An 18,296-nucleotide genomic window follows, 5' to 3' on the forward strand; every position below is an offset into this window, starting at 1 on the left:
AAAATGAGGAAAAAGAAAAATCAAAAGACTCAAGGACTGATTCAACTGAAAATAAAGACTCTGACTCAACTGACTCGACTGACTCGTGAGGCAAAGGTGAGCAAAATTCAAAAATGAGAGGAATACTAGTACAAAGAACAGGACGAGGCTTGGGAGCCTCTAACTCATTTACTTGGGATTCTTCCAAATTAATTCCATATTCATACTTAACCTCACAAACTGGCAAGCATGGAGTGACATCCTCATCATCACTAGAGTAGTAGTACTCCGCAAAGAACTCGGCCTCTGAGGTATAGACGATGGACTGCTCTGATGTGCTCTTCAGTTTCTGCATGACCTCGTCAGCTGGGCAACATGGATGATCAATCGTTGCAGCCGAGCTTGAAAATCCTACTGAAAATTCTTTGTATCCTTCTGAAATTGAGAAGTACTATTAGCAAGTTCATAAACTAAAAACTCTAAAGTCATACCTAGGCACGAATCTCCAGGGAGTGGTTCCTGCTCCTCCACCATGTTGACGTGGACTACCTCATACGTCTGAGTCTCTAGAAAATAAAAGGAATGGTCTGGCAATGGCTCGTCTGGCCTCCCAGCTGAAGTTGCGATTCGAGCAACAAGGTCACTCAGACTTTGCAAATCAGTCCTGGCCTCTACCTCTGTCTCTTATACACATCTAGATGTGTATAAGAGACAGGAGCATGACTCGACTTGTATGGTGCTGTGAAATCTTGGTTGCCAAAGCTCTGTTGCCATCCTGAGTATCCATGGTCAAAGGACTCCCCTCCTAATAATGGTGAGGCTCGCAGTCCCAAGGCTGTCTCTTATACACATCTAGATGTGTATAAGAGACAGACCCTGAAGGCTGAGCGTGAGTCGACTGGTATGGTGCTGTGAAATCTTGGTTGCCAAAGCTCTGTTGCCATCCTGAGTATCCATGGTCAAAGGGCACCCCCCACCAAGAATGGCGAGGCCCGTAGTCCCAAGGACTATAATACCCTTCCTCGACGAATGCACATGGTGCTGGCATCCACTGCAGCCTTGGCCATACTTGTGTGGGATGTGTGAAACCCAGAGTCCATAGCAGAAAATAAAAGGAATTAACTAAGAGTTAAAATTCTAAAACAAGAGTATGAAGATCCCTAAATGATGAAAAGAATTTAAGTACTTTTGAAATAAACCATAACTAGTGAAGATGTGGCTAAGTATAACCATGCGGTGGAAAAAATTAAGTGTTAGACTATGCATTGATGTAGTGCCATATGTTGGCCATAAGGGTTTGAGAGGTTACTTGAGCATGGAGAAAGGTTAAGGTAGGGCCAAGAATAACGCATGCGGCAGCCACTTCTTTTGGAGGTTAGATCAACGCATGTGGTGCGACGGCTACGTTGGATGCATTGGACACGATGGAATGCGTCCATACGGCCGAAGGCATGCAGCTGAAGAAGATGCATTGGTAGGTTGCAGTGGTGCAAGGGCACGCGATGCAAAGGGCATGCAGTGATACGAGAGCATGCGATGACGCGGTGCGAGGCTTACGCTGGTGGATGATATGCGGCGGTAGAGATATACGACAATGAAGGCGGATGCGATGGTCGCGTTGGATGCGAGAATATGCGGCTGATGGTTTGCGTTCGAAGGTATGCATTGATGACATGCGACTGTCCTATGCGTTGATGTCATGCGACCATCCTATGCATTGATGTCATACGACCGTCCTATACGTTGATGTCATGCGACCGTACTATGTGTTGATGTCATGCGACCGTGCTATACGTTGATGACATGCGCTAGGTGTTATGCGTTGATGGTTTGCGGCAGCCTGTACTATGTGTTGAGGACATGCGACCGTGCTATACGTTGACGACATGCGCCAGGTGTTATGCGTTGATGGTTTGTGGCAGCCTTGCTACGCAAAAGTGTGCGACCAAGGGCGTGCGATAGAGCGGCCTATGGTATGCGACCGAAGGAATGCGGCCGAGGGAGTGCGTTGGTAGTATGCGATGGCATACACGATTGATACGTTGGATGCAGAGGCCATGCGATGGAAAGAGCTAGGTGGGACGCATAGTGGTTTTCCCTTGCGTTAGGCTTGCAGTGACAAAGTAAATGAGTTGGGTTGCGTTGTAGGAGATGCAATGGTGTTGAGTTGAGAACCAAGTTGAGCCAAGGGTTTCTATGCGTTGATGATATACTATGCGTTGGTGATATACTATGCGTTGATGATATACTATGCGTTGATGGTATACTATGCGTTGATGATATACTATGCGTTGGTGATGGCTATGCGTTGATATCCGAGGCTAGTAGTATGCGTTGAAAGGGGTGTTGGTCATCATCTTAGTTGAACGCATATTGAGTTAGATGGACGCATATGAGGGATGAACGCATATGAAGGATGAGCGCATATGAAGGATGAGCGCATATAGAGAATGAACGCATATAGAGGACGTCATCAGACATGTGGCTTGCTAGGAAGGAGTCTTAGGCCTTAAGGAAATGAGGTGGGTGCACGAGTAGACATGCAAAGTTAAGCCTCAAGTGTTGGCTATGAAGGAGAAAAACACTTAAGGTTGCGTTGATCAAGGGTTGCATTAATGGTGTGAGGTGAAGACACCTCAAGCAGGAGGTGGAGAAGGCTGGAAGTTGGCAGATGCTAAGGAAAACTCTTGGATATGGCCAAGGGAGGAGGTGTCGGGCAAAGGAGAGTGTTGAACGCCTATAAAAAGGGGAGAATGCCTCACTTCGACCTACACATCAATTAAGTACTTAAAAACCACAAAGAGAGGGAAAAATAAGAGAAGGGAAAGCAGTGTTCGGTCAGAGGTGCAAGCAAAGGCGCAAAAGGGAGCAAAACTGTATGGACAGACACATAGGCTAACTTCAAACAAGAAGTTCTTCCAAACTACTCATGCACATCAGATGATTTTTAGACCAAAAGTTTCTAAATTAAGTGTAGTTCCAATATCAGGGCTGCCTCAACGAAATTTTAATTTAATGCTGTCAAAATCAATGAAAACCAAGAGGTGCTTACCAGTGAGAAGACAGTCGGGCCAGGAGGAATAAACTTACGACTCGGAACTTTCGCCAAGGAATTTGAAGGCAAAACTTTAAGGTATTATAGTTAGGACATTTCACACATTTTTGAAGAAGAGAATGTCTTGAGTTAAGATCCGGAAGAGGTAGTAATCTAAGCTTCAAATTAAACCTGAAATAGGGTCCAACGGTGGAACAAGGGAAATCGGGTGAACTGCGAAGAAAGTTCTCAACAAATCACTGTGAGTGGTTTCTTCCTTTGTTCTCTTGAGCATATTATGAATTAATATGTTGTAGGTTATGCTATAAGATATGTATGACGTTGGAATAGTCAGAGGGTCTAAGGACCTAGAACCTGAGCCTAGAATGAATCCTTACAGGATGGTCAGGGGACCATGGAGTCTAGTGCCTGAGCCTGTGGGACAAAGAAACCTTGAAATGGGATGGTCAGAGAGCCGACGAGCCTAGCTTCTGAGCCCATGATAGGGAGAACTATGTGCACATAAGTTGATATCTTAGTTATGATATGTTAACCATCTACTGTGTGTATAGGTGGGTTGTGAAAGCTTCATGATATGGTGGGGGTTCGCCTGAGAACCTTGTGATAATGTTTGTGGAAGATTTGTGTTTGTTTTACCACTCACTGAGCTTTGTAAAGCTCATGGTTTGTCTCTGTGTCTATCTTGCAGGTAGCTGACGAGTCCAAGTTGCGGTGTTGGTTAAGGTCTGCCACAAGTTTAGAAATAATATTAAATGAGATTGGTTATCGAGATAGGGTTTTCATGTAAATATAACTTGATTTGTAAACTAGTTTCTAATAAAAGCATGTAATATTTTTCTGCTGCTGTTATTAGTAAGATTATATAAAGAACTAGTAGGGTAACCAAAGTAGCATCAGTTAATATCATGCCTCACCTCGGGCTCAGGAGTGCGGGCTTGGGGCGGGGTGTGACAGGATACCCCTCGAATAGGCAACTCTCGCACACCTCTACTTGTTGCAATCTCCTTCTCACCAAGTGGCCAACCAAGGAAGTCAACTCGACAAGCTTGTGGCGAAGGCTACTTACCTCGTCATCAAATTTGTAACTTGACCTTTGGACGTCGAAGACTGGTTCAAAAATCCTACCATGCTCAATTGACACAAAAAGAAAATAAATCAAAGTAAAAGAAAGTTTAACAAAAATCTAACTAAGAAGAACTAATTGGCTTCCCCGGCAATGGCGCCAATTTCACAGCGAAAATTTTGGTGTCGCTTTCGAACCCTTGCTATACAAATAATATTGATAAATCACCGAACAAACTACTTATGCTAACTGATAGTACAAGTGACAAGTCCGGGGTCGAACCTCAGGGAAGCACGAAAGATTAGCTCATCAAGTTTGTTTTCAGTTAAAGTGATAAATGAGGGAGGATTGGTATGGTTGGATAATTGAAATTGCATGAAAATAAAAATGCGAGAAAGTAAAGATAGAAGCGCAATTAATCGAGATATCTTCACTTGGAGGAATGGATTCACCCAATGTAATTTAGATCATCAACCCAATTTATGACTTAAATTCCTTACTTATGCTTAGCCCAATTGATCGGGATCCCAACCAATGGTCCTTATTATCTAATTAATCAAAATGCACAGAAAACGAATCCGCTCCATACAAATTAAAAATTTGCATTAAGATCTAGGGATTACACTAAGATGAATGTTAATTTCCATTGTCTAATTAAACAATCAATACGGTTTTTCTCTAGGTTGCTAGGAGCAGTACTTTTTGCTTAACTAACCTATTGCTTCTATTGGGATTATCCTACAAATATTTGTCAGATATTACAAGGTAATCACAAAAGCGTTAAAATTACATGACAAAATTATTGGGCGTCAATCAATAATTAAAATCATGCAATTCATACAAATAGATTCAGATCAAAACCCAAAAACAAGTTCAATAAATCATTAAATTAAAATCTCATAAATTACATCGAGTTCCTCCGAATACCTAAACTAAGAAACCAAAATCTTACCTTCCGATGGGGGATGAGAAGCTACAATCCGACATTACTCGATTGACTACTAAAGATACTGAAAATTGAAGGAAAATGAAGAAGGATGAAGTTTTTCTTAACCTCCATTAATTTGGCCTCCAAAATTCGGCACACCTTGACCTAGGGCCGAGGGGATGTATCTATAGAAAACTAGGCAGCTGACAACAGCTCTCTTATACACATCTAGATGTGTATAAGAGACAGATGCGTGCGTGACTTCGAGCGTTTTAGGGACTAAACGGACATTTCACACACGGTTGACGTCATCAGAAGGCCAAAATTCGAGTGTTTTTAAAAGATGGGTCAAATTTCGAGTAGGCCTCAAAATTTGACCCATCCGTATGAAATTCCCTCTCTTAATCCTCCCTCCCTCTCTCTCTATGAAGAAGAAGGCCACGTATCCTCTTCTCTCTCTAAGAAGCATCTCCCCATCTCTCTAAAGCAGCCAAAAGAAATATTCACCTCTTTCTCTTTCTAAGAATCTTGCCCTTTCTCTCTAAACAGCAACAGAAGAAGAAAAAAGAGAAAAAAGAAGAAGAAAAAGAGAAAGAAGAAGAAGGAGGGAGTAGAAGGAAGAAGAAAAAGGGTTTACATTTATCATTCCAAATATTTCTTAAGTCCCCTCCATTAATCCACATCTTAAATTTGAGTTTGCCATTTTTTTTTTCAGAATATATGATATACTCAAATAGAAAATGATATCGACTCGATCCAACCTGCTTCAGACCCAACTTGAATTGGGTTGGGTCGAGTTTTTGTCCATACGAAATTGAATTGAGTAAGGTTGGGTCGAACGGAAAATTTGATCCGACCCGACCCTTTCACACCCCTAGATTTTAGTTTGAAGTTAATAACCGTATTGTTGATAATTTGATCAAGAATTTAAGTTTGACATTAGATTTAAATCTCAGTGGCCAACCAATGAAGACCAGTGTCTTCAGTGTAGAAACCCAGGTTTTCTTTAGGATATCTCATCAATTTTTTAAAATTATTTAATAACATATTGATTTATTTTTTAAAAAGTATTTCTTTTTTCCCCACTTTTTGGGGAAAGAAAGCATATGATACTTTAATTTATAAGGTTTTTTTTCTATTGTTAATAAAAAAAATTTAAATGATCTTGCTGTATGCTAGTAAAATGAGTTTCTCCTGACTTAGTTTTATTATATAAAACCGTAACACAATTTAAAATATTTCTTTTAAACACCATTTTTCTTGAGTACAAAAATATTTGGTGGAAGATTCAACCTTCAATGATAGAAAAGAAGATAGGTAACTGTGATTCAGTTGATTTTTGAAAAACCATTGATTATTGAAGAAATTATTTATTATTATTGTAGTTTTTGTTCATAAAAGAGAATAATATATTTTAAATGATTTTTAAAATATTACATTATATATTAGAGGTATGTTTAGAATATACAACTTTTAATCAAAGATACGTATACGAAGCACCAACGGTCCAACACCACCAGGCACCAAGCAAGAAGTTGAGTTTTTATTCGATATTACTTTTTCAATGCAAATTTAATTTTTTTTTTTTTCTTCACACTAAGTGAATAACCACCATGGTAATGTAACTAGTCCATATAAGATCTTTTATGTATAAATTGATACAATTTTATTTGCTTAATGCTTTATTTGCATGTTAAAGCAAAACTTACCGTCTCAATTTATTTCGTAAGAAACTCTATTGTCTTTGAAATCTCTTCAAGAGTTTCTTTTCAAATTCATAATATATAATATATTAATATATATATATAATTCTCTAATATTTTACTTATATGATTTTAGTACCTTTAATCCTTCAAGGATATATTATTAAGAGATTCATATAAATGTACAATAACTACATCCGTAGAATGCATGTTAAGCTTTTCATGCACAATTAGATAATAAATTAAATATCTCTTGGTATTGTATCAACCATAGGATAATACGTCTCTTCATAATCAATACTAGTTCTTTGTGAGAATTATTGTGGAACTTGTCTCACTTTATATATTGCGACCCAATTCTATTTGTTTTTCTTATAAATACTCACTTGTATATCACATATTTGACATTCTCTATTGTCTGAACTACTAGTTCTCACGATTGAAAATGAATTTATTCTTATTGGATTGTTTCTTTCCATATAAGTCAATCCTTTTTATGTCGCAACATTTTTCGATATATCTGAGTAAATACTCATTTTCATAAATAATATCATAAGCAACATTGTATACAAAAATATTGTCAACTTATTTAAGTATGGTTGCATCTTTTTCTTGTCATGACATATAATTTATCGAGATCTCTTTATTATTCTTATTTACTTCAAGATTCTTATGAATGCTCATATTTAGGATTTTTTCGAGAATATCCATATTCTCTACTGAGTCATTGATTAACTACTTCTTTTTCAAGGATCTTTATCTTTGGAACTCATTCGTCTATCACGCTTCAAGCGTGTTGCAGACTCATTAGTATTGACAGCTCATTACATCGAGATATAACTTGGTCATTTTCTTGCAACTGTAAATGTTCTGTAAATGCATCTAGCATTGATTTGCATTAATTTACAAATGAATTATATTTTAAACTTTTTGTTCAAAGTGGTCTGTGTGATGATCAAAATGAGATAATACTTATATAGTTTATTAAATTTATTTTTCAACTTTTCCTTAATTTCTCCCCCTAGTGTTGAAAATTTTGTCTCATTAATAACAATTAAATTGTATAGTAAATAATTCACCCGACAGGAGTTCAAAGTAATTAATTGATGTAATATCAATTTCAACATAGATTTTAATTGCCCCATCATCGTAATTGTTGTTGTGGAACAATTTAAACATTTATTGAATATCTTGATGAAATATATTTGGCTTCTAACCATAAGCTCATTAGTCATTGGTCGAGCATATACTAACATGATCTTACACAGATCTATAAGTTTTGCTATTTAAAAATAAGCTACAGGATTTCAACCCTTATTCCAATCAATGATCAAAAGTTTGAGATGCAAATTCACTAGCATTATCAAAACAAAATAATAAATATATATGTGATCATCAACTAGAGCGCCAACAAAAATCATAAAATTATTAATTTGTTCCAAAAGTAGGAAATGTTCAATTTCAATTTTAGCTAGTGGGTTTGATAATTAATCTCTTGAGAACGCGACACCATGACAATTTATTAGATGGAAGAATCTTCTAGTTCTTCAATGATGTCAATGTATATTTTCAATAATTATTTTCACTATTGACCAAAAATGACTTATCGTATTAAAGAAAAATATATTCGGATCAAAGAACTTCAGATTCATTGTTGCATATATTGTTGCATATATTTCAACTATACAAATATGTGTGAATATAATTTAGAAGAAAAAACATAACTTTTCTATATGCACTTCCCATAAAAGATAATAGATATAGTATATAAATACCATATGTTATTCTTAGTATCAATCTTTCTAGATGATAACTATTACAACATATACCTTCCAAATTTACTAAATTTCTTTTTGATTTACGAGAGAATAAAGTATATCAATTGTCAATTTTGCTCCTCTGACAAAATATTGTTATCTTTTTCACAATCTATAATCGAGCCTACAAGACTTAATATCATATTTGATTTTTTGCTTCAAGCATTTGAATTTTTTTAAAACATATTGTCTACTTGTAATTATAGTATGCATAGATGTACTATATGCAAAACATAAATATTATTTATTCTTATTCTCTTCGGGAGATTTAGAAGAAATCTAAATGTCTTATATACAAGTTTTTCAAAAATAATAATAATCTCTTCCGGAGATTCTAAGAAATTCTGTAATATAATATCATATTTAGGGGTTGAAAAGATAATTATGATCTCTTCGAGAGATTCAAATAAATTATCAAAATTTGCTTCTATGCGCTATTTCTTTTTTAGTAATAAGGATTTTATTTCTTGTTGTACGACGGTACAAGATTTTTGTCTCTTTTGCATCACATTTGAAAAATGAAAATTTCCTTCAAAACATTATATATATGTGGTTTTAATAGAATAATTATTTCTTTCTTTATTACGATTCCGACCTTAATGATTAAATATTAAAACATTCACTTTAAGGACTAAATTGTTATAAAATTAAAAGTATAAGGACTAAATTATTACAAATCAAAATTTAAGGACCAAATTATTGCTTTTACGAAAATTGACTTAAAAATAGCTTTCAAAATAATTTGTTAAGACCTTACGCGTCTGTTTGTTTGAAATTTGAAAATAATTAAATATATACCAACCCTATCAAGGAAGTCAATTATAAAAAATAATAGAATATAATACATTTCTTAATTACAAAATACATACTATGGGTGCATTAGATAGCATATTTTGAGCTAATTATTGGATAACAAAGGAATAAACAATAATAGCATACATTATTACTTAGTAAACAAAAATATATTATTCAATTCCTCCGAAATTTAAATTCTTAATTTTTTACTAAGTAAAAAAATATTATTAAAGCAATATATGCAGTGGTGAAAACTTTGTGAATTATTATTATTATTACTACTATTATTATATATAACAAACAATAGTTAAATCTAAAAATATTATTCAGATAAAATAGATTAAATCTGGAATAAAAGGTATGTAACTACATTGAAATTTGAATTTAACTAATAATCTAATTTAGATTTTAATTATGATTTTATATCAACCATCTTTCTCAAAGAAAAAAAAAAAGCAACCGTTGGTAATTAATGAAAAAAAAATCATTTGGAATGAAAAAGAGGAAAAAAGAAAACTCCCCTTGAACGATGCAAAAGATTCCGGTCAAATATGCTTTTAAAAAACCAAAAATAAGAAATTTCAAACTTAAAAGTGGTTAAGTAAAATATTAACTTAAAAGTTCAAGATATGGGTATCTTTACCTAATGCAAGTCTGAAGTTCTTGAAAAGTTCAAGGAGTATAAGACTGAGGTTGAAAATTTATAGGTAAAAAAACTAAAAACACTTCGATCTGATCGTGGTAGAAATTATATGGACTTAAGATTTCAAGACTATTTGATAGAACATGGAATAACGTCCTAACTCTCGGCCCCTATATACCTCAGTAGAATAACGTATCAGAAAGGAGAAATAGAACCCTGTTAGACATAGTTCGGTTTATGATGAGCTATGCTTAACTTCCTGACTCGTTTTGGGATGTGCAATGGAGATTGTTTATATGTTGAACAATGTTCCCTCAAAGAGTATTTCTGAAACACCTTATGAGATTTGGAGAGGTCGTAAAGGTAGCCACTTCAAAATTTTAGAATGTCCGACACATGTACTCGTGACAAATCCCAAAAAGTTGGAACCTTGTTCAAAAATATGCTTATTTGTAGGCTACCCTAAGGAATCGAGATATGGGTACTTCTTTGATCCAAATGAGAATAAGGTGTTTGTATTGACAAATGCTACCTTATTGGAAGAAGCCCCCATGAAGGACCACAAACTACAAAGCAAAATGGTATTAAGTGAAATTTCTAATGAGACTACTGAGACTTCAGCAAGGATTGTTGATGCTAGTACATCAACAAGAGTTATTGATGTTGATGTTGGGATTGTGTCCTAATTCTCCCGGTGGTCTCGTAATTTGTAAACAGTTTTGTACACATTGTTATTAATAAAATAGATTTATTTCATTTGCATTTACTCATATCCAATAGACTAATATCCGTAGTTATTTTATGTAACTTAAGCATGTATGTATGACATACAAGTGGATCATGCCTTAAGTAATAACCTAAATGGTCTGTAGTATGAGGATAAAGGAGGGGTACCTTATCCTGGTGACACTATGGATATGGCCAGCTTTGTAGATATTTACAAGTGTTGTAAAGTGCTACAAATGGTCTGATCCTGACCATTCATGTGAAGACATGCGAGTGGGGGTGTCCTATACAAAGAGTTTGTATAAGACCGGGCCACGAGATCATTTATCTCTTTATATAACGTCGTTGATAATTGAGACTTACATTTTACTAAAATGACGATAGGTGACATGACCTTAATCTTGAGTGTTTTGGGAACTCTTGTCTATGAGGGCGATCCTTTGATTAGTATGGGTAAGAGTGCCCAGATTGCCAACTCAACAAGCCTACCTTTTTGGGGATTCGTCTAATTGGAGAGTCGGGAACTCAACTACACAAGACGGAATTCACTCCTTCCCCAAGCAAAGATACGTAGATAAATTGCTTCCTTAAGATCTGATTCCGGGTCTTGAATATAGTGGCCACACCCTCTCTTTGGAATAGAGGACTCAGTCATAATAGAACTATAACTTATTGTTCATTAGAGGAATCAGTGGTACTTAAGGAGTTAGATGTAATTACAGAGGCAAAACGTTGAATTGATCCAGCTATACTTACGAGCGATTTGTGAAGGGTTATCACACTGTTGATTAGTTATATGGACAAAGAAATATATTTGTAGTGTGAAGATTGCAGCTGTCGGTCTTTAGTGGAGTGACCAACAGTTAACGAATGGTGGATCTCGTGACTAAAAAGTTTAGTCAGTTATTCACATACCATTGGAGCTTCAAGCTACAGGTCCATGAGGTCCCTTTGATAGCTCAATGGGTTCAAGTTGAGAATCAGATTTTGGGTTAGTTTGAATTGTTCAAATTAACAAAAGGGAATTCAATTATATGTGATATAATTCGTGTAATGTATTAGATACATTAATTGGAGGAGTTAATATAAATATGATTTATATTAAGTACCATAAAATAGAAAAAGAACTATGGTTTGTATGTTTCATATGATGAAATATTAAAACTATAGGTTAAATACATAATATGATAAGTTGGTTATCATATTTATTTAAAATATATTAATTATATGATAATTAATTCTTTTTCTCAAATAACCGTTTTGAGTGGGAGGTTATTGGAAGTTTTATGGTAACCGTGAGATGAAAGAAAAATTTTTTTCCAAAATTAGAGGTTGAATTCATTCGAAAAAATTCTCACATAAAAAGGCTATCAAGTAAAAATAGTTTTTACTAAGCGATGGTCGTTGAGAGCATACATGATTGCTTAGAGTTGACTATACGATAATTACTCGTTGATCGTTGCTACACGATCGAGTAGCAAAGTCTATGCGATAGGCTTCCATTTACTAAATGATCAAATAGATTGTCTATGCAATAGACAGTGTTCTTATCTCCCAATTACTTGATCATCTACTCGATCGTTTGCTCCTATCTTCCTCAATCCAAAATCATACAGAGACCATAATTCCTAGATTCTCACACTGAGAATACCAAGATAACACTTGTGGTGGTGTTCCTGTTTAGTTCGTGAATCGAGTTGGACTTGATTGGGTTCGAGGAGTATCAAGATGTTCGTGTTGTTGGTGTTCTGTTCGTTGCGTTCGAGTGTTGTTGTGGACGCATTGGAGACTGATCGAGGGATACTTGAAGAATAGTTCTTCAAAGGTATACATACTCTATCCCTTGTATACTCTTGTAGCATGATAAAATTTCTGTATATGCATAATCTGTTGTTTCCGGTTAGACTGTGATTGATATGTTCATTCTGAATGGAATTTGGAACGATCCACTTCCGCTGCTCATAGAGATCTCTGTTTGTGATTTCTTTCAATTGGTTCATCTAGTTAATCACATACATATCAAGAATTGAGATTGTCTCGACGTAATGGGTGTTATACCCCTCCCCAAATTACCCTCTTAATCCGAGAAGGAATATGAAGACGGCAATTGCTAACCCTTTTATGACATTTACTACCCACAAACTCCTGAACACCTGTGTTACTGACACTTGTTTAACCTAATTAACAGTTTATAATATTCTAGAACTCAACACATGGTTTATTATACTCAGCAATATCAACATACATAATAGTTCAGAGACTGAATTTATATACATTACAAACTTTCCTCATATTCCTTCCCCTTGACATGAACATAAACTAAAAGACAAAAACATAATGAGCCACCTAAACTTTCACTCGCTATGAGATCTGGGATGTGACTGACTTATAGAGAAGCTAGGCCTTGGGACGTCGATTGCTACCTGGGGAGGAAAACATATAAAAAGTGTGATCTGGGAAGCCCAGTGAGTGACTATCTTAAATAAAAAATCATACTTTAAATCATAAAGAATATAAACTGGAAGTATTCGTTAAACCATAGTCAGGGTGTTAAAAATGTAACTAAAATCATAAAATACAATATGTAAAACCCTTAAATAAACTCATTAGCATTATTCAAAAAACTCCACTACTCCATTGTCTGGTCATGTGGGAAAGCCCTTTTGCTCAATCTCTAATAACCTTAGTTGAGAGAGAGCTATTTTGCTTGATCTCATCAACGTCAATAACATATTCAGTGCACACAGAGCTGAAATGGGTCCTGACCATCTTACCATACCTTCATGTCAATGATCCCTAACATCATTGGAATCTAGATACCTTAATATACCTTCAGTACCCACATTGGAGTAGGGTATATACAAGGCACGGACATATAAACACGTAAAACATATGTAGAGTATGTGTTGGAAATGATTAAATTTCATGATTTCATAGTAATGCATGGTGCCTTGTATGGAGTATGCTTATAAAATTTCCTTAGAAAACTTCCATCATGCGATACAACATAGGATAGTCTCACTGTAAAATACATGCTAAATATATAAATAACTTCAACATGTGAAAACAGTGATCGTGCGTTCAACATTCATTCTTAAGGCATGCATTAGGAAAATCATGATATAAAACATATGAAATGCCTATGCATTGAAATTTGTTTACGAAAATCACGTTGAAAAAATTTTTGTTAAAACTTGTCACTCATAGTCTTGGGCTACTTTTTCCCTTGGTTGATAGGCTTCTCTTATAGGTGTTTGTCCTGTAACATTAAAGAATACTTGGGTTAATGCCACTAGCTCCCTTTTGAGCTTAACTAAAACAATAAAGCTTAACATTAAACTTAGGGTAACCATCACACTAGTCATCACATTGCACCTCCTAACGCATACCATACTTAGCCAAATTTACCTCGCATTTGGCTTATGGGTGTCATGCACCACAAGTGTTTGTTTATGCCTTAAGACATGCTTACCGTGCTAATGAGTCACACATTTGCTCACATGTCTCCTTTCGGCTTCAGCCAAAAGCTCTCATTTGCGGTCATGCGTTCACCCCTTGCACACACAACAGGCATTCATACTCATGCGCTCACCAACGGCCAACTGGAGCTTCCAGCTACCTATTTATTCTTCGTAAGCAGCTGCCTGCTTATTCAACTACTAGTTTTTAGACTTCAACTTTCCTTCATGAATAACTTAAATTTCATACATCATTTCAAGAAATTTCCTTCTAAAAACTTATTCGTAATTATATTAACTACCTTACCACAAATTTTGAGGTCCCGATTCCTCCTAACGAGCCCATAAATCATCAGTTCTCTCACCTTACTTGATCACGTTTACAAGCTCTTGAACACTTAGAAAATTCTTCAAGTTCCAACCCAAAATCAGATAATTTCTTCTTGGCACCTTCAGCCCTCTTCAACCTCAATGAAATTTCTAAGTCAGTTGAACTCTTCTCCCTTAGCACAATTTGATCAACCAAACCTCTTCTTTCAACCTCCCTTATATACTTTGGAGTGCATGTTTATCATGCCTACTTAACATGACAGCTAGTCCACTAAACATGATTAGAGCATCTAAAAACGACAGTTGTCCCACTAAGCTGGGTGATTAAGCTGAAATCTTCTATCTCCTCACCAACGCCTAGGTTATTAAACTATTGCATTGGCTAAATTTGCAACACATTCCCTTCTCTCAGCCTTTACGTCATGCCTTCACGGCTTAAGCCCACACGTGAACGTATGCTGCTTCTCAACACTTATGAGCCTCTATCTCACTCTTCGAACATCCTTTAAAGCTAACACACGCGTCCCTGTCCACCGCATAAGCTCCAACCCTTTGGTCATCACCTCACAAGCACGACGCCCAGGCTTGGCCCTTAGTCAACATACGCCTTATGTCTCGCGCCCCATCTTGCCATTGATTTAGCTTTTTCACCTACTGCATCCTCTATGCATTTATCTTTTTGAACTCACCATGGCTCTCAACGCGTATCTCACATACTTAGCCATTTTTTTCGTCTTACTACTAACCGTTAATGTTTACCTTTCTACCCGAGAGCTTATGCTTCTATACTTAACATATTTTCTTGCCCTTTCTCCGGCTTATCTTTACTATTCTCAACTTTCTACTTGTCGACCAGGTACACCATCTAGACGCATATACAAGCTACACTTAGAAAATCCTTCCTCTCTTAACCTTTCAAATGCAATCTTCATTAAACATACTTAGGGCATTTTTTTCATAATTACTAATACACGTCTTAAACACGTAATTAAGAGGACTTAAACTTAATTAACTAGTAAAACAAGTTCAAAGGTTTACGGTAGGAGAATTATGAAGATTGAGTAGATATACACATAATCTTGACAAAACATCATTTGATTGCCTTTCGTCATTTAATAAGGGTACAATATAAGATTGTTTGCATTTTAATATTTTTCTGCCATATTAGAAGGGCAGTGGATGCAAACTGGGTAACATAGAATGATGAAGTAAGCTTTTACTAGTAGATATTTGTATTAGGTAGATGAGCTATTTCATGAAAACTAGAAAAGGAAACTTATATAGCAAAGTCCACTACAGAGTCTGAATATATTGCTCTAAAATTAGCAAAATAAGAGTCTGAATGGCTTAGAAGCCTACTGGGAGATACATCATTATGTGGGACATCAATACCAGTCTCTTTGCACTGTAATTCACAAGTTGCCATAGGAATTGCCTAGAATTGTGTGTATAATGGTAAAAGAAGGCATATATGCCTGAGACATGGAGCTGTGAAACAACTGTTGAAAAAGAAGATTATCTCCTTGGAGTATGTAAGGTCTGAGAGGAATTTAGTAGATCCTCTCACTAAAGGCCTAACAAGGAGAGTAATTCTAAAATTTTCAACAAGTATAAGACTCAAGCCCTTATAGTAGTCCATAACTCTTCATCTGGGTGGTCTATTGCATTAGACTTGATGGTCCATAGCCCTTTATTTGGTGGTCTATTGTGATATATTTGATGGTCCATAGCCTTTTATTTGGGTGATCTATTACGATAGACTTGATGGTGCCCTTTATTTGGATGGTGGGTACGGGCTTGATAGACAAAACTAGAACCTTTAAAAATTCCATAGCCCTTCTTTGGGTGGTCCTAGTATGGATTTGATGGATAATAATGAAATCTTCATTGCTCAGTTTTGAGTGGTTTGTCTTTGACAAACTTGATGAAGTTGATCTTGGTATGGACTAGATATGAAGTCTTCATAACTCAGTTTTTGAGTGGTTTATTGCGATTGACTTGATGTAGCACTGAACATGAATGTGAAGGTGTGACTGCCTTCTATGCATAGTTAAGGATCTTTTTTTAGAGTTTTCACATTGACCTGAGGTTCTATGTGCATGACCTTAAATAGCACGCTTTTATCACGGAATCAACGGAATGAGTAAAACGTATATTAGGAGTCTCAACCATAGTTATTGAAAGTTCGAGAGATAACTCACTCTCTATAACAAAGTTGTTGCCTCATTTCACTCTGAATTAATTTAAATCGTCAAGATATTGATGTTTAAGTTTGGTTAACTATGTTCAGAAAACAGGTTTTATAAAATGTCTTTTTTGTTTTATTTGCTATGCCAATCATTCGTGGGGGATTGTTGGGAATGACTAACTTAACAAAAGAAAGGAAAACAGAAAAGAGGTTTTATTACCCTTTGAAATTATTCCAAGAATTGATTGTCTGAGAATTAATCTCAATTAATTCTAAAATAATTTTAAAATTAATTTCAAAATGGTTTTCTTTTTTATTTTTAAAAAATGGATTTTATCTTTCCTTTAAAAGGTTCTCAGTTACTGGAAAAAATATATAAAAAATATTGATCCCCTCTCTTCTCTATTTTCTCTATGTGATCTCAGTAATTTCCAACGATTTCATTCCTTTCTGACGAGTGCATGTTTGAGCTTAGAAGTTGTGTTAATCTTGGGCAACAACCGACATACACGATTTAGCACCGAATTTTGCTTTCAAAGCACAATAACAATTGTCATTAGATACTTATATTAACTACTAAACATTTTGACTTATTTAAAAGGTGTGAAATTTTTATTTATTAATTTAAATATCTTTTGTGTTTATAATTGTTCCAAAAATATCCATCGTAACGAAATTTTATTGAAATCGTTATCAATATATTTTCGTAAAATTGAGACCTCAACATTTCTATTGACATCGACATCGCTGTTGATTTTTAACCAAACTCATAAAAGCTTCGCTTTATATTTTGGTTGATTTAGATATTATTTTTTGGTTATCCATTTTTTGAACCACCATGAAAGATTGTCAAAGAAAACAACATGAGAAGTTTTTTTCCTTTATCCTTGTTCCAATATATCTTACCATGGAATCATAAGTTTGAATTAATTAAATCCTAAAAATTTTGAAAAATATAATTCATATAACTTTGAAAAAAAATTCAATGGAAGCTAGGCCATTTGGCCTTTCTATAAACCTTCATACACTGATATTTGTTTAATACATAAACTGAAAAAGATTTTGTTTTTTTTTTTTTTTTGTAAAAAAGGGGAAAAAATTTTATGTACATTGGTCATTCCACTTTATATATTCTTCTTTACAAAAAGGTGAAAGAATTTGACCTTGGCCACTAAGTTATTATAATGGACAAATAATATACAATATAGAATTTAATTACTTAATCAAATGTTATTTAATTAAAGGAAGGCCTAACAATTGTTGAATCCAACATTTGCAAATGTTTCCATTTGATACTTCTATTGATATTTTATATTTTGATTGGGCTATCATTCGATTGATGTGTGTTTTCAAATGATCTTTACAATCTTTATTTATAGGGTCGTGAGAATGGTGATTACAAGAATAAAACATCAAAAGGGGACAAGATAATTGAAGAGGTTAATGGATGAGTTTTAACCTATGGAGGTTGTACATGGACGTCTACATAATCATCATATCTATAATTATCGTATTTGGTTAAAACACACTCTCAGTCCCTCAACTTTATGAAAGCAATAATTTAGTCCCCGAACTTCAGTGTGTAATAATATAGTCCTTGTAATTTTAAAT

This window comes from Benincasa hispida, chromosome 2 (genome assembly GCF_009727055.1).
Source record: "Benincasa hispida cultivar B227 chromosome 2, ASM972705v1, whole genome shotgun sequence".
In the NCBI taxonomy this organism is placed as follows: Eukaryota; Viridiplantae; Streptophyta; class Magnoliopsida; order Cucurbitales; family Cucurbitaceae; genus Benincasa; species Benincasa hispida.